This window comes from Cebidichthys violaceus, unplaced genomic scaffold (genome assembly GCF_023349555.1).
Source record: "Cebidichthys violaceus isolate CVI_PGR_0920_01 unplaced genomic scaffold, fCebVio1.0.p SCAF_17, whole genome shotgun sequence".
Lineage (NCBI taxonomy): Eukaryota > Metazoa > Chordata > Actinopteri > Perciformes > Stichaeidae > Cebidichthys > Cebidichthys violaceus.
In genome coordinates, this window is record NW_027176340.1 from 8,826,230 (window position 1) to 8,852,393 (window position 26,164).

At 40.5% G+C, this 26,164-nt stretch overlaps 1 protein-coding gene across 1 annotated transcript in view; it reads left to right on the forward strand.

The window, feature by feature from the left end:
- tafa3a (TAFA chemokine like family member 3a) overlaps positions 1-26,164 on the forward strand; it is a 94,236-nt gene continuing 68,072 nt past the window's right edge. The window contains exon 1 of the mRNA XM_068711743.1: positions 1-560. The gene's annotated coding sequence lies outside the window, so the exon portion shown is untranslated. The remainder of the gene's footprint in view (positions 561-26,164) is intronic.

The following is a 26,164-nucleotide window of genomic DNA, read 5'->3' on the forward strand; positions in this document are numbered from 1 at the left end:
ACCACCACAGACCTCCACTGGGTGGCGCTAAAACACCAGCGCAGCTCCAGCAGCCTCCACGCTCACGCTGATGATGAATCCGGCTGCTCTCTCTCGTCCCTCGGATACTTCAAATCAGTTTCTCTGACTGCACGAAGACGTTGCCAAAACCCAACTGCAACCTGGACGGAGGATTGTAAAAAAAAATAAAAAAAATAAAAAAAAATGCTTGAATCCAGAAACTATGAGTGACAGTCCGGCGTGTTGTCCAGCTGCTGTGGCGCTCTGGCGGAGGAGAAGTTGGGAGTCAGAGCCGGAGGACCAGCAACTTTTATAGACTTTTTGGGTCCACCGCCTGCAAGTAGCCAGCAGCCCGTTTAGACTTAGAGGGAGTGCGCGGCTGGAGAGCTTTGACATTAAACCAGTGTTTTTTTTAGGTTATGTGTTGTCGACGAGGGCGTCTTGAAGCGACAAGGAAATGGCATTTCTGTGAAGAGCAGGTCTCTGTTTTTTGTGGTTGACAATGGAGAATAAATAAAAGGGACGTTTCAGGGGATTAATTGACTGCAGCACAACGACAGGTAGGTTGACAAACCCTGAACATGTTACTGTCATATGTTGTACGTCAAACTGGTATAATTTGTAGCTTTTACTACGCAATGAAATTACTGACTTTTATCAAATATATACTGCGAATTTCGAAAAAGCCTGAATAGCGCACGTGCGAATCAGCCAAACCTACGAATAAGCTCATAGCTTCCACTATTGATCGCTTCCACTATGATGAATATTTATTAACTTGCGAGACACCGGCTGATCTACTGGAAACTAATGACTTTCAGGAGACGTGCAGGTGTAGCTGTAGGCTGGGGAAAAAAATCACTCAGAGAATATGAGATGTGTGTGGCAACATGAAACCAGCGTTGGCTGCTCAAATTAGACAAAAATCATGTTTCACCAGAGAGGGATCTGGCTGCTCATTTTGACTGAACAAAGACAAAGGAAACTTACATTTTTTTTCTATGTATTTGTTAATTTTTTTGAAATATATGAAAGGCAAATTTGTGTGTGTGTGTGTGTGTGTGGTCTCATCAGCAAGCTCTCAAGTTATTATCTGATCATGGCTTTAGAGAAGAAGAATCTAGAATCTACATTTTTCTGGATTTATTGATAATCTTGTGAAAAACTGGCATGAAATCATCCCTCTTTCTCTTTTTGTCATTCTCTATCTATCTATCTATCTATCTATCTATCTATCTATCTATCTATCTATCTATCTATCTATCTATCTATCTATCTAATGTGAAAACGCTGCATAATATTTCCATATCTAATCGTTTCCATCACCTGTACCTTGGTAAAGGTAACCCCAAACCTAAACATGGCTCCCCACAGTGACGCTCTATCCAGTGATTTGGGATCTGGAGCAGACTTCACAGCGTGGGCTGTGTCCTCCATCCGTGTGATTCCCCCTCAACTCCAACACAATACTAATATTTAAAAAAAAAAGCTTTGTCTATAAGCGGCTTGTTTGTGATTTAAGAAAAGTACAATGCTGTTATCTTGTTGGATTATGTTGAGAAGAGACGGGTGGAGTCCCCAATGAGAACTGGCTCTTGTGTGTGCTGTCAGCTGTTCTGCACTCAGACTGTAGAAATTTATGATTATACTTACACACCACTGTGAATATTTCTCTCTCAACCCCTTCCACTTCCTCCTTCCTTTTTTTCTGTCTCAGTCCATCTCCTTGTTCACTCCCTTCTTTTATCTGCCCTGGATCCTCTTGACAAGCCTTGTGCGGTCAGCTGTTGGTTTCTTTTCCTTTTTTGTTTCTTTCTCCCCCTTCAATTAGTGCTATCATCCTATTTCATCCTGCGGAATATGAGGACGGTAATAACCTTACAGTCATAATGCAGGGTGATACAATTTAGCTGTGATTAATTGAAGTCCCCTCAGAGAGTCAAAGGAGGTGTAGATCTTCTCTTTCACACTCACTGACAGGCAACCCATTATATTGTTTTATAGATCGCCGTCAGTAGCCCTTGAAGCTGCCTGCGGCCCACTGTTGTTCTGGAGGGTTTTATTGTGCAGCGTTATTGGTTGGTATTGCTGACAGGCAGAGCAAAGGCCACCCTGGGAGTACTGGAGATGGGATCCCTGTGACAGTTCCACTGTATTTGATGGTAACCCTGGAAACTTGGACAGGATTTGTGCTCTCTGCAGTGATTGTTGTAAAAAGTGGGAATTACGGAGTACAGCTAAAGGCTTAAGAATAAACTCGTTGCTGCACCTGTAAACATCCCGTCACAATTACCTCGCCGTGCTGCCCTGTTGGCACGCACACTCCTGAAAAAGCGGTGAAACAAAAACCGGTTGCTCGTGCCATTTTTTGGTGGCACTGCATCTCGGCAAAAACATCAGGAATGCAGAGGTAAGACAGATTAGTTTGCAATGTCTTTCGCGCTTTTCTTCTTAAAAGCCACCGTCCCACTGATATTGCAACAAACGACAGCGCCTGCAGAAGGCTCAGCGCAGACGGAGGCTTGGAGAGAGCACTTGATATGCATGAGCCACCAGGTGATTTCCAGAGGAAGAGAACACCATGGATAAGAGGCTTGTCTCTAGTTTTAAGGAGCCACCCCAGGCAGTATTTGTGTTCTCCGCCAGCTTCCTGCTCACTCTGTCAGATCAATAGGGCATAATATGAGAATCTGACTCGCGTTTGCAGGCATGAGAGAAAACAATACAGTTTTTTGCACTCCAGTTATGTATGTATTCACAGCTCTGTGGTCGCTGATAAGATTGCTTGTTGAGACTACAGCTCTCCCAGATGTCTCCATGTGAGACTGACTGCATCGCTGCAATTATACATGGAGGATGCATATACATGTGACAGCCCAGTGTCTTGTCACAGAGAACATAGCACTGCAGCACCACGAGTTAACCATAAAATCCCGGGTGTTTCGTCATTTCAGAAGCTCCGGATTCACCCCCAGCCTTTGCAGATTTGGCTTAGTGGAACAATAAAAAGTCAACCATCTATCTACATGATTACACCCAATTTCGGCACCCCGAGATTCGCTGCTCAGCGGCGTTCATGGGCTAATGTGTTTAGAAAGCACAGTTTGTTCCACCTCTCAAAGCGCCAGCTCGAGCTGCTGGGGCGAATCCATCGGGTGTTTTTTAAAGGGAAATTCAAAGCCCCACCATAGTGAGCGAAATGCAGCATTGTTCCGCTCGTGTGCAGCTCCATCATGTACAGAGGAGGAGGAGGAGGAGGAGGAGGAGGAGGACATGGGGAGAGAACATCCCATGTTTTATAGATGCCATTTAAAGGAGCATGCCCAAGATGGGCTGGCTGCAATGAACTGTAACCGCCGACAAAACACCAAGACAATAAACAAACAAATTGGTTTCCTGGAAGCCAGCAGTGTCCCAAACTCGCCCGGGCTGATCCTTGTCGATGCAGCAAGCTTTTTTTTTTTTTTTCTCAGAGATTAGGCTGTGATGCAAAAACTCCCCATTTTATTTATTCATGCTGATTTGCTGTGTATGTTTGCTTGTGGATGTGTGTGAGTATGAGTCTGTGTGTGTGTGTGTGTGTGTGTACATCTGAAGTGAAACAATGTTTGTAAAAGTGGGTGTCTTCCTGAGTGTTTATGTGAATGATTTATTTGGGCACATCATGCATGTGGGTGCAGGCTTCTGTATCTCTTACTGCTCTATTAACGCTGTGTGTGTTTGTGTGTGTGTGTGTGTGTGTGTGTGTGTGTGTGTGTGTCTCATAATGTCATTGTATTATATCAGTTCCTTCGGCTGTTTTGCTCAATGTGCATGACTGGAGTTCAAACAGTGATCCTACAGGGCTCGATCATGTAAAGTTTACATGAACACGTTGTGCTAACTCGAAGTAAACAGCTCATGTCATGCATGCATTCGAGGTGCATTTGTTTGATTTCTCTGCATAATAATATTTCATAGAGTTTGAAGTAGGAAGATCTATACTGGTGGTTTCAGAATTAAAAGTCCCATTCATTTTTCTTTTAGACAGTGCGAGGTGACAGACCGTTTGGATCGTCATGAGATTTTCTTGGCTGAATATCTTATCATTCAAGATAAAAGTTTTTGCATAAAAACGTGAAGGTGAGAAGTTAAAGAGTGACTAAAGGTTCTTTATACGATATTCAGAGCATTAATGTAGAATCAAACAAGGGTGCACTGTAATATAGTGGAGTAGTGTCTACCTGAGCAGAAAATGAAATTGCTCTCCAAATGTGTGTGTTGTTATCCGAGCTTCTCTGTGCTTTGTCTACATAGCCAAGCTTGCCTTTTAGTGCATGTGAGCGTGCCCCACTGTTTAACTTAGCTCATGGCCACTGCACGGCACTGCTCTCATGTGGCCAATATTTATATATATATAAATAATATATGTTATAGCCAATAACGCCGTCACAACCAACGGCGTTGTCCTGGAACACTGTTAGCTCTGTCAGCACTGTTGCCGTTGTTTTCACTGTTAGCGCTGTTAGCACCATTAGCTAACGCTCCGTTGAGAGCCGTGTGTAGGCAATAGATACGCTCTGAATTTCGTGTTGAGCACCTTTACTCCAAGGCTGAGAAGCTGTGTTTTGCTGCCCTCTCTGTTTTTTAGTTTCAAGCCTTTTGACCCCTTTAACCACACCCAGCATCCCTGTTGGATGATGTCACAGTGTCCTGGAGTACACCATTACATCATTTTAGCAAAGTGAGGAGTTAAACCAATGGTATAAAACTAAGAGGGTGATAAGTTACTCTTTAACCACAGCTCCCAAGATGCATTTCAGAAGAAACATCCAATCACAGACTTTTAATTTGTTGTTATGTGTGGCGATATCGGGTGGAAGTTAAAGATTATTGTGTTGACAAAACAAATAATATATCATAAATATCTTATTGATCATCTTTTGACACCCCCTTGTGATCCTGATCCCCAACTTGGGACCCGCTGATGTAAACAAACCTTAGGAGTGTATTTGGGTTTAGATCACAATACGAGAATTTCGAAATGATTCTTCTTTCTTTTGAAATGTATCCATCTGGATTCCCAGCCTCTTTTTTTCGTGAAGAGATGGCTTCCGCAAGCAAACTCACATTTCCTAAGCCCAAATGTTCCCGTCCATCCTGAACAAACTCTATGCACAGTAGAGGAGTCACGTGCCTCGGCCAGGGAATTTATCCAGCTGACTCCTCAAGTGCTCTGGACACTGACGACAATGAGGTTTGAGTGGAGAAGAGCCTCAGCAGAGCTCAGGAATCCACTCTTCCATGGAGGTGGTTTTCAGGCTTTAACCCCCCCCCCCCCACCCCCCCCCCCCCCTCTCTCTCTCTCTCCATCAATCTACTGCTGTTCCTTTTCCTTGAGGTAGTCAGCATTTGGCAGCTTTCACTCTTGATAATTCCCATCAACTCGTTCTCCAGCACAGCAGCGAGGAACTCAATTCTCCAAGCCCTTAACCATTGGCCCTGTGAAAAGGTCTGGGAATTGCAGATTTTGAGAAGCCCACTTCTAGAATCAGGTTTCTTTTGGAGTTTGGGAGCTCTCATTTTCTGTTGGCAGATTTCCTCTTCCTCTCTTGCGGTGCCTAAGGATCCTTAGCAAATGTTTTTTTTTTCTTTCCTACTTCTTTTCCAGTGTTGTTGTCAAGCTCCACCTCATGTGTGCAATCATTAGACCGCAATTTGAGTAGAAAATTGCAATTACAGGGTTTTAAAAATGAGCCTGTTATTTTCTACGCTTGTTATTTCTTTGTCGAGAGAGCAGGAGAATGGCAATGTCTTTGTGATTATAATTAAACGAATTAGACTCAAAGAAATTGGCAATTAATGTCAAAGGTCTTACCATTTGCTTCATGTTCAAGCTCTTTTTTCATACTGGAAGTTGGACTGTTCGCCCCTGTGGCACGCTAACATGATTTCGATGGGCCCTTCCTCTGCCTCTCATCACACAAACAATAGAAGGTGGGTTGGATTCTGTGACCCAACGGGGAGGCCGGTCAGATTTCTCCATCATCAAGATCCCAGCAGTGGAAGAGCTGAGGACCCTTCAAAGCTGCGCTCCTATCTTCAAAAGAAATGTGCCCATGTCATTAAATGCATTGTGCAGAAGCCAGCGTCTGAGTCTTGATCTAATGTACATGATGAGAATGAGAAACAGAAATCTGGGTGCTTGTTTTATCTCTCCGCCGTGATAGAATTAGCTCAAGGCTAGCTGCAGTTCACGCTCCTCTTTCATCTGTTTAAACACGCCTCCTCTATCAGTCAATTATGTGCACACTGAACTATAAATACATACAGAACATTTCACTTTTAATTATTCTTTTGCAGTGTGATTTGTCAAGTCACATTTCAATGTGACGAGCTGATGAAGCTCAGTAGTGTGTGTGTGTGTGTGTGTGTGTGTGTGTGTGAGAGAGAGGGATGTACAGGCTTCAACTGTGCTCTTGTAATGATTTGGGTAAATATAGTTTTCCGGAATTTTAGCCAGAGTTGTCTGGTAGTTGGTCTTGGTGCTTCAATAAAAGCTGTACACCCAGTTAGTGCTGTAAAATAATATTAAAATAGAACAAAAATAATATTCATATTATAGTAGACATTTCCCCCAAATTACACTAAATATATGAGAAAAAAAGAAGAAGGTAATATAAAACATCATACAGATGAAAAATAGGGTGAGAAAATACTCCCTACACCTTTTATAATGTAAAAATATGTATTGTACTTGAAATCAACTTAAAAATTCAGCTGTATTGAGAAATTCGGACAAATATAAGGTATTACAGGCGTGCACTATGTTACTTTTTCATTATTTTAATCATTACATTCAACGAAACACTTTTGTATAGATGACTGCTATGTAGTTTTCCCAACTTATGGTAATAATGACAAAACATCTGGTTAGTGATATTTAGAGCTAAAGATATCAGATCTTGTATACAGTATATTGGTCCTGTTGACAGCTAAGCCAAACCCTAACACCACAAGGTTACAAGGCTTCTTATTTGTCATTGTACCAGGGTTGCACAAAGAAATTCAGATTGTAGCTCTGGTGGCACTGCAGCTGATACTTCTGTATCTCTTTCCAGACTGCAGCAGAGTGAACAGGTTGTGGCTGGGGTGGGTTTAGTCTATCCCTTTAGCTCACTGATGATCAGTGGATGGGTACCAATGATGTTCTGGGCTGTAGAGCCCTCCTGTCCTGTGCCGTACACATCCATCCCATGCCAGTTTGTAATGTTTGAAGTCAGGATGCTTTTTATTGCTCCTCTGTAAAGGAAGATAACTTAAATGTTATTAATGTTAGCAAATGTAATAATTCCACAGTCACAGTATCAGCTGTGAATGTCAGGAAATTAAGGTATAATTAAGGGATTCCCACGACTGGTGACATCCTACTAGCATTGGCCGTCAGTGCTCCACTGCTAGCTACAAAGTTCAGGGCTCGAAAATGATCTTTATTGACCGACAGACTCATCTGTTGTGTCTCTGTTAACAGTTAAAAACCAGCAATCCTTGCTAACTTTGGTGGCATTTCCCTCCCTAGAAGACATCTTTGGCAGAGCAAACAGACATTGCATTAACAATACAAGTTCACTAGCAGCCAACAGTTGGATTTAGTATTTTGGCTGTAGCTGTATTTATGCTTCTCCAAGCTGCGTGTATGAGCGGACGTACGTGGGAGTCATTTAGACGCGTGGAATGTGTGTTGTACTTGAGCAGTTTGGGGGTGTAATGGAAGTGGCTTCTAGGAAGAAGTGTCACATTTAACAAACTGCAAAAAAGAAAGCAGGAAAACTTAACAGTTGTAGTGATGGGACATTTTGTCTGGAGCCCTGTGTGAGTCTGTGTGTCCGTGTCTTAAACATAGAGGCTCTTGTAGATTCTCTTATCATTCTCAGTCCTTCCTCTTGAGGCCACTGCTGTATCCGTACAGCACAGCGAGACTTTTTCCTGTTACTGCAGCACATTTCTGATGCTGAGATTGATGTTCTTTTTTCAGACCGGCATCAATTTTCAGATATAAAGCAGAATTATATGCCTTAGGATGGAAAACAATTTTGTTCTCTCTCCCTGCCTGTTCTCTTTCGTCTCGCTCACACTCCCTCTTCCCTTCAAACACACTCGCACCACGCTCAAACACACACACACACACACACACACACACACACACACACACACACACACACACACACACACACAACAACTCCCTCCTCACTGCATGCATGGTGACTAATTTCTCTTGGGCTTTGGACTTCGGCGTGAGAGAGGGTGAAAATTAAGGAGAAAATGAAAGAGAGAGAGAGGAGAAGCGGCGATGCACTCGCAGCTCGGAGGAAGCCGCCCACATCCAAGGAGCCCGACACCACCTCTTAACTCGTTTATTTTTTTGGTCGCCTGCCTGTTTCAGGAACCAGTGCGAGCCCAGTAGGCTGGCAATAATTTGACGATACGATGCGTTTCATGATACAGGGGTTGAGATTCAATACATTGTGATACTGTTAGCCAGGAGATAAATTGTGATTTCTGTCGTTTTATAAAGAACTCACAATATGCATAAAATCTAGTAAAAAAAAAAGTTTAATTTTCTTGCAGAACAGTGGGATCTGCTTTTGCATTCGTCACAGTCCCGGAGACGTCTAACATCACAGCGCTAGTTTTTCTGCATACTGTGCCACTGTCTGCCACAAATCATTGCATGTAAACAATTACAAATTGAAAGCGTTTTTGAGAATCAATATAATATCACAAGACATGATATCTTGACACTTGCACCCCTAAAGCCTAGAGCACCCAGCATGTGTGTTGCTTTTTTGGGAACTGTGTCAGTTCGATCATTCTTTACTCCCCAGTTTCAGGTACTCGAGACGAATCACAAGCAATGTGCGTGGTGCTCCCATCTGGGAGGAGAAATAGAAATCTAAGAGTGTTGTTTTTGTGTCCAATTTGAGCCGTCTTTGCTGGATTCTGTTGAGCGGAACGGCTGCCAATCAGTGAGGCTTTGTTTACTCACCGTGTCCCGCTGACAACTGGCTGGTCCAAATATCAGCTGCTGTAGTGTCACACATTTAACTTGCTCGCTTACACTGAGAAAACCAGGGTGTTTTGCACCTAACAATCATTTAGGGAACTGATTGCAATTATGGATTCATCACCAGAGGAAATATATATTTTAAGCGACAGCTAGAATTTAGTCAGAGGTGGTGCTTTTCCCCTGATTGAGTGACTGAGATTGTTGAAAATCTTGGCAGCTAGTCAGCGGGAACATTTATTAGCTGTCTGTGCAGGTAAACATGCCCCACCGAAAGTCATCAGACTTTAGAATAGTGACAATAGTCTGGTACCACTTTCTAACCCTGGATGTCCACTGGATACGGCTGTGTTGCGTTCAGGTTACTCCACCGTTTCAGTGGGTTTCAGAAGAAAAAGAGCTAAACAGCCACATTTCTAATATTTCAAATATAGGCCTTGTTTTGCCGACATGGTTGTGTGTTTTTGTATTTATTACATCAGCAGCTCTTTGATGATTGATGAAGTAACAGGTACTTTATTCATTTTTATGATGCTTATCTTTATGTTGTAGCTGTATTTTCTGAATAGTGTATATTAAAGAAAAGAAAAGCCAGCAACAAATGAAAAGCATACTAATATTGAAAAATTCAACAAGTAAAGCTAAAACTTTTGGGACGCCCCATTAGCTTAATGGTTAAAGCTCCCCTCGTTTTCTGTCTGCCTCTCGACCATCATGTATCCAATTAAAATGCCAAAAAATAAAATAAAATCTTTATCCTTCTCCAAAGTGCTTTTTATTTGTAGCTGCTACTTGTTTGAAGAGGGCTGAAGAGCATCTGGACCAAAATCCATTTAATAATGACTTCCTAACATTTATAACAACAGATTTGATGTCGCATTAGAAAGTCAGAAACCCATTAACCTCATGACACTCAAATCTGCAGCTACTTATATTAAGTCATTAATAAAGGGTCATTACTTACTTTCTGATAAGTCACCTAATCTTCAGTTATAAATGTTACTAAGTCAATAAATGCTCATGGGTATCTCGCTTTTTAAACTATCAAATCTGTTGTTACAAACATTAGTGAGTCAATATTTCTGTTACATAACTTAGGTGAAGTAAGTTAAGAACGTAATGGAAGTTAAAATGAGTCAACGTTGACATTTGGCGTCACATGGTACACAAACAGCGGTCTCCTGGTGATGTCCTGTTTGTTTGACCTCCTCCCTACTCAGACTTTGTAGCTCTTTATACTTGCTTCCGTCATAATTATTATGGCTACCAAAGGTCACCGCCTAACAATAGTTGTGAACGTGGGTCGTAATAAGCTGCCTGCACTGACGACTCGTACAGACGTTTTTTTTTCAGGGAGGATATATAAAGCATTAGTATTTGAGGTATTAATACTATATATATATATATATATATATATATATATATATATATATATATATATATATATATATATATAGATAGATATTATTGTTGCCAACTATAATATAAATATTTTTTGTTTTTAACACACTGGTATCTGATTGGTACTCGGTATCGCAAGTTCAGGTCTCGGAATCTGGTTCAGGAAAGGAAAGAATTGTATCAGAACATCTTTACACTGAACACTTCTCTGCTTCATGATTAGAGACATAATGGATGCCATTCCCTCCCTCCCTCCCTCTTGTACATCTCTTAACACCTCTTCCCCAGGTTCTAATTCATTTATACATTTAAAACAGACACCTCAATTATTCATGTCCCCCAGTTGTCTGTGGCTCTGGCCTGGCCTCCTGCGGCTCCCCGGTGCAGAGTGTGTCTGGATGGACACATTCCCAGGCTGCTCATTAATTGATGCCTCAGTTGACGCCAGAGGTCTAATGCACTCTAACTCTCTGCTTGCTCCCCCTTGCTAATCCAGCATGTCGTCTCTTCCCTCTCTCACACGGACGGCGTGAGTTTTTTTTTGCAGAAAGTGTGATGTCATGAAGCCGTTCTTAAAAGGTTCAAAGGGTGTCTTCACCCCACTGGCCCGCTAAGAGGAAAAACTATGTTAGACAAGGGGTTAGATCCAAAGGAAAACTCAGTTCATGGTCAGGTCGCCAGGAGTCAAGACTGCTGTAAGTGGACAACATACATTTCTTTTTTATTTCTGTTCCTTCTATCTCTTAACTTCTGTCCTTGTTTTGTTTCTGTGGAGCCGGGTCTCGTATTCGCCATTGTTCAGCTCAGTATGTGGGTGGCAGTTACCTCTTCTGCACCAGAAGGGAAGGTTCAAAGGGGTCCTTAAAGTGAAGATTCACCACGGGGAACACAACATGAAGAGTAGAACAAGATGAAAAGTTAAATCATTAAGAACTGCAAAATCATACAAGAGAGGCTTTCTGTCTTCTCTACCCATTAAAGAGAGTAGAGAGGAGTTTGCTTTTATGCAAAACAGAAGTTTATGATCTACTTCATCATCTCGTAATTTTTTGGAGTTTTAGTTGGAGAAAATGCATTCCTTTAGAAATGAGTGGAAACACTGAAAAGACATATGTTGATAGTGTGTTTGTTTACTGGAGTGTCAGTGTCTAAGGGAGTACAAAAAAAAGCACAAAAAAAATAAATAAAAGACCATGTCATTGTGGGTTAGGGTAAAGATTAGCATCATTGCTATGTTCAAAAAAGGTTTCATCTACCTTAATTTATTACTGATTGAATGAACCACCCAGTGAGCACACTAAGTATAAAAAAAAATCACTCCCTTCATATTACGTGACCAACAAGAGCATGCTGGGTCTGGCTAACATGTTGAATGTGAATGCATGGTGGATCCTCCAGCAGTGATTCTTCAGTAACTTTGGAACTTTTGCCTCCTCTGATGTGTAGGTTTTGACAGTCTGTCGTAGTGGTGACTGCTTCGTCTTTTTGAATGTGGTAGAGCAGCAGAACAGAGATGTTGAGTGGACTCATATTATACTCTAGAATGAATGAGCAGAGAAGTTTACCCTGGAGCAGAGTATGGAGGACTTTGTGGTGCCCTTAGATACATTTTCCATGTTTTCCATGTAAAGGCTACACTGAGGAAGGTTTGGACATAAGAGGTTGGTGGTGCCGTTCACACCCGGGGACGGCATGACGTTGTTCCATGATAGTTAACAGTTGTTCCACGTGTGGACTTGAGTACTTAAATCCACTTTAATTAATTAATTCTTCTGTTACTGTCATGATACAATATGACTACCAATGTGTACGTTTATTTTATTGGAGAAAAAATACAGTAAATCTGATTTAATAAGTTATTAATGTAATGCAGCCTACAGTTTAATATTTTGGCAGAATTTTTAAGCATACATTGTTTTACTTCCACTCAATACCGGCACGTCCTGTTAGCATGGCACAACGCATTTGAAAACGTGAATGTTTTGTACATTCCCTGTGGAAATTCTAAAGCAACTTAAGATGTTCAACTCAACTTATATAGATTAAATTAAATTGTTTTTAGGGGACTGAAGAGGTAAAAAAAAAAAAAACATATGAAAGAATAAACACAATATACAAAGCAAAGACTTGAAAATAAACTATTTTATTTAGCAGAGATAATTCGTTTTTTCATATTTGCTGTCCTGACCCTCAGGTTGGGAGACATTGGTATGTCATATATTCATATTTAAAAGTTTTTGTGTATGATTATTAGGTTCACTTAGTGTAATTTTAACTGTTACTTGATTACTAATGCTTGACGTTGATAACAATCTGTAGAAAATAAAAAAGAGCGCTTTTGTTCTGCTGAAATACAAAGCCATACAGGGACCTGCCATGACTGCCTGAGTGCCAGCTTGACCACTGTATTAGAACTGTGCAAGAAATCAATTCAGGAAATATAGAGGCAATTATTTTTGTCTCCCACATTCGCTGACAAAGTGGCAGCTAAGCGTGGCCAAGAAGAAAATACAGAATTAAAGAGAAGAAAATACATAGTCTCCACTGTGGGCTTTGGACACTGTATATAGAACATGTGGGTGATTTGAGATCCTGTATACTTCTGCAAAGCAGCTGTAATTAATGACACTGTGAATGTTGTTGATTTTCTGAAACCCTTTACTGATATTTGACCATGTGCGTGGTTGAAAGATAGACTCGGAAAAGCATCAAATTTAAGTTCAAGCCAGACTGAAGTCATTGAGTGTATTTTGTGTCCATCATGCTGTTGCCTATAGAGTCAGTGCTTTGGGTCTTTTGGGTTTATGAATCATGCACAATATCTGTCTTCATGCCCAGAAAGTTCATTCAATGTCAAGACCGTACTGTTGAAAATAGATTCAGTTGTCATAGTTATCCTCTTTTTGTAAAAGTTTAATGTACGTTTAAAGGAACACTTCAACAGCGAAATAACGATTTATATTTCAATGACTTGCCTTTTGTTACCTTGAATGCTTGAAGAGAGTGTTGCTTTTCTTCTGTGCCTCTACGGTGACCAGAGAATAAGAAATGGAGAAAGGTCTTGACAAATTGAGGTAAATGGTGCCCCCGCCCCCCCACAAGACTTCTTTTGTGGTTAAAGTATTCCTGTAAGCTCCTTCTACATGTAGTTGCTGAGGGTTTGACCTTTACCTCAGAAGAAAAGAACACAATAGATTCAAATGTTGATTGGTCTATTGGAAACTACAATGTGATGTAAATGAATTGTCCTGAAACTTCACCCGTCTGCAAAATAAATAATGAAAATGAGGTAGGTAAAAACAAATTAGGTTTTGCTATATGAGTCTGTCTCACTACCATAAAATCATCCCCATCAGTATCCTTTAGTAATAGAAAATGAATTCCTGATTTGATTCCATCTTTCATTTATGCCGTTAACTGTGTGAGTTCTGGCATTTACTCCCTAATCGGATCTCTGAAGTTCATTTTGGCTCACTGATCTCTCATGCGGAGCTTTTCGGCCTCTTATTGTCCCGTCAAATGAGGTGTGCAAAGATCAGCTGTAAGCCATCAGCAACAGAGGCCAAATGGAGGGGTAATATACTCCTCCTTATGCAAATATGCACAGCTGCGATCTATGTATTAGCATTTGGGAACAACTCGAACCTCATAATCCTCTGGATAATTAAAAAGGGCACTTTTCTCCCTCTATGGCTTATTATCTGCAAATGAGGTCTATAAGAAGCGAGGGAGAGACAGAAGGTTGAAGAGGGGAGTTGATAGCTTGACAGTTAACAGTTTGAGAAGCCTCCACAGAATTAATGTTGTGAGACTTGACAGACAGTGGTTCTGTATTAAGATATGGCACGTCTTGCCCTAGAGGCTCTCTTGGGCACCACTGGGACTACAGAGTTGGACATGGACTTGGATGTTTGCGGCACAGCGAGGGCTGTGAAGGCATTTCCCCCTCCCCGGTGTGGGAGTGAAGCCAGAGAAAGACTGGTCTACAGATAGAGCACGTCCTTTCCAAAGAGCATGTTCTCTGACACGACTGTAAGAATCTGACAGAACATCATCCTAACCACTGTGAGGAGAAGAATAAATCTCTGCTGAAAAGCGAGGAAAATGAATCGGTTCTGGCTCACTGCTAATGAACTGTGATATGTTACAGAAGCTGTCTCTTTCATCTGTTCAGAAAAAAAAAAGAAAGAAAGACTGCAGTGATGGTAGTCTATGTGTCTCTTATGCATCCTTCCTGCCAGGCATTTTGGTGTATGCAGCATCTCTGAACACAAGATGACCCCCAGATCAAGTCTACCATGGATAAATAAAGGTTAATACATTCAGCCTTTTCCTCCTGCTACATCACTATACAGCACAACATCAGATCATGAGGGTCTGCTTATTAACATATTTATAAAACACTATATTTATGTTCATCTATTAAGTGATTATAGTGAGTCTATACTCTTTAAGGGAAGCTACGGTTCATTAAAACATTGTTTATTTCTGTTATAATAACACTGTACTCACCAAAAGAATTACTGACTTTTGTGAAAGCAGCAACATCGCTGAAAAGCCAATGGAGTAAGAAGCAGTCAGACGCCATGTTAGTCAAACTTATGTGGAATAGAAACAAAGGCAAAAGGTTCAAATATTACCTGGACTGTCTGTTGTAAACTTGCAGACAGAATCCCTGATTCAGCTTTGACCCATGTACTTGTGTAGTTTTGCAAACTCACTTCTGATATTTTGAATATGCTTAAATTTGGAGCTTTTACTTGCCGTTTGTCTTACTTTCAGCAAGTATTGCAGTGGCTGGTTGTCTTTTATATTTGGTAGCCATTGTTGTTGTGATGCCAAAGTCATTTTCGGTCGACACAGAAGCTGTGGTAGCGGGTTGCAAGGATTACTTTTATTTTTCTCAAAGATCAAAGAAATATATATATTTAAGAGTTTAAATTTCTGTAAGTCGATTTAAAACAACCCGTACAGCTGCGTCAATTTAACCCACGCTTGATGCAACTTTTGCAGAAATTTTTCTTTTAGCCATTTTTCAGCCGGCTATCTATGAAGTAGCAAAACGCCACCACTCTTAATCCCTCCTACAAAGCTCTGATTGGTCGATCGTTTCTTAAACCTATGGACACGTCAGATCCGACAAAAGAAAAGATGCCACATTTTCATGACTGAATAAGCAACTTTAACTTTTAAAAGTTAAAGTAATAAGAAGAACACATTTAAGAATATAGTTATATATAGCTTGTTGTGTGAGTCCTGCTCACATCAAACAAACATACATTTGTCCTGTGAAATACAAAATATTGTTCTGACTTAGACAGAAAAAAGCGTGTTCATGTAAAATCCAATCACTCATACACGTTGATTAAGAAAATGGGTTTCCAGGCCCTTTGTGTACATTAATTAATTCTATTTTAGGCAGCAGTAAAAAGCGGTGGTCTTTTCTTCAGTAATTGTCTTCTGATGCTGTATGTGGTTCAGAGTGATGTTTATTTGCCCTTTCATCTTTCAACATCTCTCATCTGCCAGGAATCTCAGCTTTTGATTTGTTTCCAAGAATACTGTTGCATTGATTGTGCGTATCTTTTCATGTGCATATGAGTTCATTATTTGTAAACACATGGATATCTGCGTGTAGGTATGTGTGTGGGAGGCAGGAGGCTCTGCTTACGAGCACCTTGGTAGTTGAGCCCTGTGAAGGGGTGGCGCAGACACTGAGCTCAGACACACCTATTCATCACTCTGAAGCAGGGAGTTCATTAAAATAGCCCACGCAGCCTCCTCTGTGGCTCCTGAACCGGAGCCAGCCTCCCATGCTAAACAAACAGGGTCAGAAAGTGATCTCACCACATGCTCACACAGTTCAGCAGTAACGAACGCTGAAAAAGAAAAAGCCTCAAATAGAAAAGCCTTTGGTTGCTGCCTAATTACGCAGATAATTGGCCAAGGTCACGTCATATCTCATACTGTTTCTTTAATTTCCTGATTTCAGTTATAGTGGATTTAGTGGTTTAGAGTAAAATTTGTGCGATTGATTGTAGACTTTCCTTGTTATCAGACAACTACATTTTCCACTTTGTGCCAATGTTCAACAAAACTGACTTCTGTACTGACTCATATTTAAATATTTAAAATCAGAAGAAAGAAAATGCAACATTTGGAATTTATTTTTCTTACTAATACTTCAAGCCAAAATTGTAATTCTGTATCCGTTAGTGACAGCCTGTAGTCTGGAATGAATAGAGATGTTTGAAGATGAAAAAAAGAAAAAAGAAAAAGAGAACAGAGCATCTAAAAGTTGTTGATTAGTGATCCAGTAAAGTTGATCAAACATATGCAGCAAAATTCAAAGTCTTAGGTATCCAGTTATATGCTCAATGCCAGTTTTTCTGAAAATTACTGCTAAATAAACCACCTCTCCAAAATGCCTCTGGCTTATTCATTGACTAAGAAGAGTTAAAGAACAAAACGTGAATGTAGCCTTCTGAATGCTGTTAGAGATGCAAGTGATTGGTTCAATTGAAAACTCTGTATTCTACTTTTATATTTTACTTTACTATTTTCCCTTGCTGTTATTGTTATTGTCCCTCGGTCGGGGAACAAAACTTGCAGTAGAACTAAATATAACATATTTTCTCTCACGGTCTTGCTCATTTTTATTATTATGTCTATATTTCTATACCTCAGTGCCTTTTTTATCATAGCTACGTATATGGACTGTGCTTGTTTTGCATGTGCATGCACAGCGAACCAGAGTCAAAATCCTTTTAGGTGCGACACTAACTTGAGTAAAATATCTCTGTGAATCTCAGACACTGCAGACTAGCTGGGAGCAAAAGGGCAGATATATATCTATATCTCTATTTTCAGTGAATGTAACTTCAGTACCATAATGCAGTGAAGCCTTTGTAGATCTGTTGTGGGTGAAATATATTCATATATAACAATGTCGTCCTCTTTTGTAGATATCTTTATCACTTGAACGTTTCAGAGTGGCACAGCATGCTGCTGCTCTCTCTCGTATCACGATCGCTGTCCACTTACATGAAGATAGTGCTCACTGAGGGACTAATAGATGAGGCGGAGTGACTGAGAGTGGGTTCACTGTAAAAGTCACAAAACAACTTCAGATAGACTGCTGTTACAATCTTAACACTGTCAGTTTTTCCTTTAAGAGCATGTAAACACACACTGTACACTGCACACACACTTAAGGACACAGTTCCTCCAGTTGCATTCAGTGTACAAAATGCTGACCATTAACACAGTTAATTATATTAAGATGCCAACATGCCTATTAAACGGCTCAGTTGTCAAATATTATCCTGATGAACTGGAAATCACTCAGACAATATGTACCTTCACAAAGGCTGCACAGGAGCTTATGCATTTGCTTTTAAGCAATAGTTCCAACTTTCTGTGACATACAGTCATTTACTAAACTGCAGTTTGTCACTTTAACACTTTTGTGTTTTACAGTTAATTCATGAGCAGGTGCTGGTAGCTAAAGCTAACTGGCTTATCTTCATACTCAACAGAGTTTTATGAGAGTGGTGGTGATAGTCTCTCTGTCTAAGTGATCTAAGTCTCAACAAAAGGAAAATAAATGTATTTTCAAAACTGTTTTAACTATTCCTTTAACAATGACAACAGTTGAAACACGTTTTCTTTATATCTGCATCCAGATCCAAATTCATTGTGATAGACAATCATGGATATGTGCCAGACTTTGTTTATTCATTCAAAGTAATAATCTTGTTTAATAATCATTTACATAAATGTCTGTTAAGTCACTATCTCTTTTCCGAATGAGGTAACACAATGGTGATTGAGCCTATGACCCACTGATGATGAAAGCCTATTGCTTTTGTAGTATTCCAAACTGGGTGTCTGTAGCGACATTTCCGGGAAAAATCTCATGCATACAATTACCGCTTATCTCCATAGGTGCCGTCAAAGAGAATGAAACAGAGATCTTTAAGATTGTAACTTTACATGAGGAAATGGTTTAACATAAATTTAACAAAATATATATATATTTGAAATATTCGTCCGACCAACTTTTCATCAAATTTCATTGAAATTTTTTTTTCTTTTTTTACTGAAAAAATAAACAGATATAGTGAAAACACTACTTACATCTAACATCACATAACCACAAATGACAAAAATGTGAGACTGGTGGTCGTCAGTCGCAGCTCGACTGCTCACCGGCCCACGCCTTGCATCATTTCCTGTTGGTGCACAGCGGCACAGCACATTAGTTTCTTGTCCACACTGGTGCAGCCCAGTTCACACAGTGAGTCAACCAAACACAGGCAGTTGGTCAGATTTTGTTGGACCTAATTTTTGCTCTGTGACCAAAGGGCTTTTGCTCCTCATTGTGTGCAGCCACGGTGACCTCTGAAGTTATCCTCGGCCATTTCTACAACACATGACAGCTGCACATGCATCATTTGGCTCCATGTGGCGCACTGTGCAGCTTAAAATTAGGTTATATATTTCATTTTTGGATGGTTTGTCTGGATTCGGTGTTAGCTCTTCCCTTGTGTGTGAGCAGTCTGTATGTGCGATCGTAAATTTCTATACAAATGGGGAGTATTTCATATATTTGCGAGTGCTGAATTCTGGCGCTCTTCCGTGTTTTACGGTTGGCGGATGGTGGCGCGCCGGAGCAGATGTGGCCTTTAAATGGCCTTCTTTTTGGGAAGCAGGTGGCTGAGTGTGATAGATCATAGATGTCATCTCTGGTTCAGCTGCGTTCTGTATTAATACTACCAGAATGAGTTCCCGTCTTTGGTGCTTTGGCGGCGCACGCATGCATTTACGGGGACATAGAAACACACGCGCACAATATCCTCACGCAAACCGTCAGATACATTTAAGTGTGTATATTCGGGGACACACTTCCCCGCAGGGAAGAGCAGGCCAGCTCGGATAAAGGAGCCCTGAAATCCCACAGCACCACAGTGTCAGACCTTTCCTCCTCTCTAATGACCTGTAAAAGTCCACCAGCACAAAGAGCCAAAGTGTAATGCAGTTTGATGTGGAAAATGTTCTAGTCAGACGTGCGCCATGCGATCACAGAGACACGTTACTTTCAGCTCCTTGCCTGTTGTAGCTACTTCCAGCACCTATTGCACCATAATGACTTAGCACAACTGTAAAAAAAAAAAAAAAAAAAAAAAAAAAACCTGAATTATGGTTGTATCTGATTTTTTTAATGATGTGTGTGCTCTCTTCTGGGCCTGTTCCATTTCTCTTCTCATGCTGCTGCTCTTTATTCCCGGGGAGGAGAGAGGGCGTTTGGAACGAGCCCACAGCAAACAGGACTAAAAATAATGACACTGTGGCACTGTTTGAGCTTTGCTGCTCTTTGCCTTCCCCTCAGGAATAGCTCTCTAAATACGCACAGCGCTGAAGCCGCGGCACAGCTCTGGGCTGTCTGCTTGCCTCCTCAGTCATTTTCTTAAAATATCCAAAAGCTTTATTGATCTGGCCCCCGTCAGCCTCAGACGCATTAGATCTCTCCACTGCCTTTTTCAATATAACTCCTGTGTGTTTTTTTTTTTTGTGTTTGTGCGAGCGTCTTGTTTGCTCTGGCTTTGCAAACACTGTAGAAAAATCAAGCAGAGAGCCGGCGCAGGCAGCTGAGAAAGTGAGCTAAATTATTGTTATTATTAGCCCGTAATGACATTGTTTCTCCGTGGAATCGTGAGAGTTTGAGAACGATCCTTCCAAAACATCAGATTTCTTGTGCCGCCTTGTGTTCTGACGGCGCTCCCCACTGCTCAATTCATTTTAATCAAATGTTTACAATGCACTAACAGCTTGGAATGTTCTGTGTAATAATGATGCAAAATTAAACTTTGTTTGAAATGATCGCCCCAAACAAACACTAATTAGTTTGCTGTGAGAGGTGATATATTATTGCTGTCCAATCACAGACAGAGAGGGAAGCAGCGGGAAATGTGGATAAATGAGCTCCGACTGTTCGTTCTATATGTCGCTACAGATCTTTGTGGCATACTTGCATTTCTTTTTTTTTCTCCTCTTGCTCTCATTTCATTGCTTTTCTCTTTTACTCTCCCATCTCTTACTTTTCCCAATCCTCTCTACTTGTCTCTTCTACTGTTTCTGAAATTGCTCACATCACCCAGACGTTCTCCTTCTCCCTTAAATCGTGCATCCTGTCATCCCTAAACTTTTCTGCCTTCCTCCCCGACTCTCTCTTCCTGCCTCTGTTAAGTTCTTCATTTTCTGCCTCACCTCGCATGCTTCTTCACTCCCTCTTTGCTCTGTCAGCCTCCCTTTGCGCCCTCTGGAGTGTCACTCCTCCAGCTTCTCCCACCCGTCTTTACTGAGAGGCAGCGCACACGGCCCTCTGGTCTCAGCTTGAGTGTGTTTACTGCTCCCTGGTGCTCGACTCCGAGGTGGCTGATACACTTCAACCAGGGATCTAGCAGCTTGAAGCTCAGCTAATACCTCCATCCAGATGTTGTGTGTCTCTCCGAGCTATTAATAAACTTTTTGAAATAAAATCAGTTCCATGAGATGTTTTGAAGAAAACGTGTCAACTTAGATATCAAGCTTTGTTGTCTTTGGCTGTTCCTTCAGAATTTACTGAAGTACCTATGAATATACTTACATGTCCATTAAATGAAATTATCAGTTAAAAGAATAGTTCAACATTTTTTAGAAGACACTTACAACTAGAGAGAGTTAGATGAGAAGATAAATAGAGCCAGGGCCAAGAGGGGATTAGCTTAGTTTAGCATAAATAGTGGAAGCAGGGATAAACAGCTAACCTGGCTCTGTCCAAGGGTTCAAAAACACACCTAGCAACATCAACATTGTTTTGGTTTCTGTAAGGATTAAATAAACAAGATACAACATATTCATTTGTGAACTTTAGAGGTTCACGTAGACACATTTTTCATTTTAGACACTCCTTTGGAGTGAGCTAGGCTAGGCTTTCTGCTACGCTGAGCTACACTTTACTCAGCTGTAACTATATCTTTAGTGTTCAGACATGAGAGTGGCATCAATATTCTCATCTAATTCCTCATTTCGGTGGCTTGTTCATTTGCTATACAGAAAGCATTAAGAAACATGTTTTACCTTAACAACAGGTACAACATTCAACTCTCCGCCAAGAATAAAGATTTAAAAAAGAAGCATCTGCATAAAGCACTTGGCTTTATTATAAAACGTACTACTGTGTTTTTATACTGAAGCAAGACTTTATTCAGATTATACTCTTATGGGCTGGAGTCCAGTTCATTTCCCCTAAACTAAGAAATGCCTCCCATTTAAAGGTTTTACTGAGAAAAATATGCTTCTTTAAACTCTTAAACTACAATCAATGGGAGAGAAAGCGGCATGTTCTCCAAGTCTTTGAGTTAGTGGACTGCACTCACAAAGTTATCAGAGGGAGTCTTCACATAACAGATGTTCATCCTTAGATCAGCTAATTAAAGATTTAGAGTCCATGTAAATGCAGCACTTGACTGACATTTCAAAATGTTGCCAAGTTTTTATCCACAGTGTGAGCTTTAAGGAGATTTTAAGGCAAGAGTGCCCAGTTGACACTTTTGTATCTGAGGAAAGAGCCGTGGAACAGCAGCAGATCATCTAGTCCTTTTCAGCCAAGAGAGAGAAAAAGAAAGTGATCCCATAATAAGGGTAATAGAAAGCAAGTGCAAATTCCAGAATAAGCGACAGCCACACTCTTTAGTTAAATCGCCACATATCTTGTGGTTGTGCTGCATTATGGGCTAATTGGCCCGTAAAGTGTTGGTGAATCCAGGAAGAAGCTTTTTCTCTTTCATTGCAAGTGACACCCACAGTAAGTCTGTTAAACTTTTCTGCTATCAAACTCGTTTGTAGCTGCAAATATCTAAATGTCATGTCACTTACATTTTGCCAGGAAACAAGAAAAACAAATCACCAGACAATGAGCCCCGAGACGATAGACGCATTGTGCATTAGCTTCTTTAAAATCACTACTTGTTGTTGAAAAGAGGATTATTCGGATGGAGTAAACAGGACAAAAGTGGAACTAGCAATGCTTGGATGTGATGCACAGCACTGCATATTAAAAAAGATTGTTAAACTTGTTACAGTTGTTGAACCCAAACTTCATTGACTTAAACTGCATTTGAGCAAATAGTGTTTAACAATGATGATGCTTTACCTGCTGTGTGGACCAGATGTCAGTAATTTCATGAGAAGTGAAACAGAAATAAAATGGTAGTTTGTAGTTTTAAGCCATGCTGCTAGATCTTGGCATGTCAGTCTGTTGTTCCACTATTTTAGAAGTACTGCCATGATTTTTTTTTACAGATATTCATGGTCAACAGGGAATGAATCCTACTGGCATTAGCGCCATTTATCCTGTGGAATATCTCAACATCTTCTTCACAGATTGCACCACATTCTCATCAGCATCATCTGTGCTAGCGTTTAATGCCAATTAGCAAATGTTAGCATTCTAAATGTATGATCATACCTGCTTAACATCAGCATATTGGCTTTGTCATTTTTAACATGTCAGTATGCTGATGTTAGCATTTAGGTCAAATCCCCGCAAATTATATATATTTATCTTTGGACAGCAATGGCATTTACTGTTACCGCTGATGGTATTTTCTGCCGGTGGGGCTGGGTTATATGAAGAAAATAAAATATGATATTGTTTGACTGCAATATCAACATTGTGATGATATTGTATGGTTGACCCTTGATGCATTCACAATGAGGTTTTTGAGAAATAATCCCTAGTAATGTGGATATAATGACTATATGGGTAAAGGCAAATAGTAGAACAGCTAAAACAGTCTGGTATGTTCTGAAAATGTTGTCACCTTACTGTAATGTAGCCTTTAAAACCAGGAAAAGACAACACTTAAGCGATATTACAATATCCAAAATCTAAGACATATCACACTATTGATATAATATCCATACATTGCCCAGCCCTATCTGTCGGCCTCGCCTGATTTTACCATTCTGCTCTCATTCACTAACATAATATCCGGTTTGCTGTCTACATTCTGCCTGATTCCATGTGAATGCAGCATTAGTCTTGTTTCACTTTTTTCCTCCTGCATCCTTTGACCTTTTAAAACATGCAAAACCGATCCTCGCGGAAAGTCTTTCCAGGGAAATGAATTCAGTTATCTTTTCTTGTCAGCATTTCTGTCTTTGTGTGAGTTTTAATACAGTGAACTCTGCTGCAAACACATTTAGACTAACCAACAACAGTTTGAAAATATATATTTGGTCCAGCTCTGCTTAACACAGAACCAACAAACATTAAAATGCTCTCAGAGCAGCCAGGACAAAGCAATCACATCTCGCTATTGATTGTGTGATTGCAATATTAGCCTTGTCGACAGCTGCACTCGCTATGCCTTAACCAGCAGGAGGTAAATATTGCACATCATTGCAGGCTGATTGAATATGTTTATTGAATTTCTGGCCAGGCAGGCAGCCGGATGTCTGATTACCACAACTATTGCCACAAAGCATTACTATGAGGTTAAGTTGGTAAATGATTTGTCCTACAAACTGTGGCACCAGCAGAAATAGAAATGCAGAAGCTGTACTGTGGTGGTGTAGATGTTATGCTTCCTGTGGGTTTCATCCTTCGCGCGGCGTAATTAATCTTTCTCACGTCACTAGGATCATGAATATCTCCTCCAGGTGATTCACCGCCGAAGATCAAACTTTCTCTCTGTGCTCTCTCAAGCAAGACCAACTCCCTTTAAGAGATTCTTCACACAGAAGAGAGTCTGACAATAAAAGCAGATATTCATGCCCCGGCATAGCATTTTGTCAAAAGATAAAAGCTTTCCTTCCCTCTATCTCTCTTTTCATCAATACAGAAGAACACTGTGCGAAGGCAAACCCCATTTTCTTCTGCGCTCCCAATACCTCTGCAGTGCAATGTGGAGGTTGTCATTCGTAATAAATAGCCCTGAGGTAATTAGAAACACGCCGCTCTTCCAGGAGAAAAACAAGATCGTGAAAAGGGGATGATGAATAAATAGAAAAGGGGAAAACACAGAAATTGATGACGGAGGGATGCGTCCTCCTGGCTGAGAAACAGATGCCAGGGCTCCGTTGTTGATACTCTCTGCCGGTTGGCAGAGGACACAGGGGGCTTTTGCCAATTCATTAACCTGTGAAGTAAGGAGGCTTCACACTGTCTGCAGCAGGGCTCCAAACACCGCCCACTTGTCTTGTCACTTCTGAGCATGTTTGGGTGATGACGGTGTGTTTCTGAATGTTTATGTGTGTGTTATGTCTGACATCTGTGTTTGAAGCTCGGGGACTGAAAGAGACTGCAATATGAGAGGATATAGTTCAGTTTAATTCAGAAGAGCAATGCCGTTTATAAACCCTGTTTACTATAAAATACATTTTTATGCTAGGTTTTTATTATCTTTGCTCTATACATTTGGAGGGAGCTGTAGTTGACGTCTGTATCGCCTCCCCTGGCAGTGTTTTGTCCGATGCCAGGGAAAGAGTGTGGGTGGATGGTTGGCCGTACAAAGCACATGACTTTAACTCCGGAGATTGGGGTTTGCATCCTCTTGTTTTGTCAGGTTTAGGCTACTGAAACACTTGATTAAAATTGCAATATGTTTTGTATTTACAATGGATCAAATGACATGTAATGTGAAATGTTTTGCAAGTAACGAAGGACCCCAAGAGAAAGATTGCCGAGCTCTGTAGTTCCCCTTTTATCTCCTTTCAGCTCATTGTTTTGGTTTTCTGGCCCACAACTTTACTGTTCTGGTTCACTTTGACTGCTCTCATCAGCATTGTTTCCAAATGCAGCAGGTACAGTGTACTTAGTGGCTAAAAAGCCAGATATTTCCCCCAGGAGCTGTTGCAAACCTAGTCAGGCATTGCCAGACTTTTCTCCACAGCACTAAAGAAAGGTGTGACTCCATCTATCATCATTCCGGTTCAATGGCAGGCTTATAGCCACAGTCAACGTCCGGTGAATCAGACTATTAGAAACAAAACCAGAGCTAAAAGGAGAGTGAATGTTGGACTTACATTTGTTACAGGGGGCAGACACACAATTTCAGATAAGTGATTTTCAGCTAGCTCTACTGTTACCAAAATATTATGTAATGCAGATTTAAGGTTACGGAAACATTGTGATTTTGGTTAAACATTAGAAAAGTCAGAGCGTCGTGTCTAGTACCTCAAGTCAATGTTGACTTTTTAAAACTAAGGACATGATCTTGTGCTTAGAGTTTTTCATGTTTTAGTTACCAGGAGTGGATACTGCAGGAAAAAACAATGACAATGAACATTTTGCAGGTACGTTTAGAATCATTTTTGCAATCATTATGTTGAAATAGTTTTTTACTCATGAACACATTTATTATTATGGCATCTTACTGTGTTGGATCACAATCAGTGTAATGCTGCATGCAGTTTGAAATTACAAGTCTGGCAGGTATACTGAACTTTTGTTATTTGTGTGGAGAAATGTCATTTCATTTTACAGAATGGACCACTCAATGTGTATGATATAGCCCGTACAAACAATGTCTTAAGCTTCGTGAAAATAATAATTAAAACAATTCAAAGAGAAGACAGAAGAGAAACAGATGAGTAAACTTTTTCTTTCATTTCTAAAATGCATAAAATCCCAATTTCACCAGAAATTCAATCTAAAGACACAAAAACAAAAAT